This window comes from Pteropus alecto, unplaced genomic scaffold, assembly GCF_000325575.1.
Source record: "Pteropus alecto unplaced genomic scaffold, ASM32557v1 Scaffold6381, whole genome shotgun sequence".
NCBI lineage: Eukaryota > Metazoa > Chordata > Mammalia > Chiroptera > Pteropodidae > Pteropus > Pteropus alecto.
The window spans coordinates 1-754 of NW_006431555.1; the positions used below are offsets into that span (position 1 = coordinate 1).

The following is a 754-nucleotide window of genomic DNA, read 5'->3' on the forward strand; positions in this document are numbered from 1 at the left end:
TATAGAAGTGTAACATGAATATTATTTTGCTAATAAATTAACTTTTGAATCAAACGTTTTCTAAATTGCTACTTTGTCTTCAATAGGACCTTAACTTTTGCTGTCTTCATCAGTGACTTTTGATGCATTAATTAAAAAGAAACCATTTTGGCACCACTAACAATTTTGACCGTTAAATTTCATTGTATACTCGACTTTGGGTAAGTTGATTCTTGTCTGAGTTCTAAATGTTCCATTTTGTAATATGAAGACATTGAATCTAAATCCTTTCCAAACCTAGTGGGAACAGCAGTAAACAGAAACTCAGCAGACCAAGGATGAAACCTTGTTCAGCCATGGATTAGTTAAGTAAATTTGACGAAGGGGCTTCATCTCTCTGACGTTAGTTTCTCAGTTCTTGAAATGAAGGTGTTGGGTCTACAGCCATGCCACCCTGAACAAGCCTGATCCCGTCTGATCTCAGAAGCTAAGCAAGGTCAGGCCTGGTTAGTACTTGGATGGGAGACCACCTGGGAAGACCAGATGCTGTAGGTGTAAAAAATAAATAAAAAATAAGTGATTGTAAACTGACGAGGTCCTTGCAATCTGTGAGGTCAACCAAGGGTTGCCTCGCCTAAAAAAGAAAAGAAAAGAAAAGAAATGAAGGTGTTGGACTAGATTGCTTGAGGTCTCCTCCTAGTGAACATTCTTTGAGACCAAAACAAAAATACTAAGATGCTGTTTTACAATGAAAAGGTCTTTACAATGTTTAGAT

At 37.1% G+C, this 754-nt stretch overlaps 1 pseudogene; it reads left to right on the top strand.

Moving 5' to 3' along the window:
• The first annotated feature begins 415 nt into the window (after window positions 1–415).
• LOC112471020 lies at window positions 416–534 on the top strand (annotated as a pseudogene).
• Window positions 535–754: the final 220 nt, after the last annotated feature.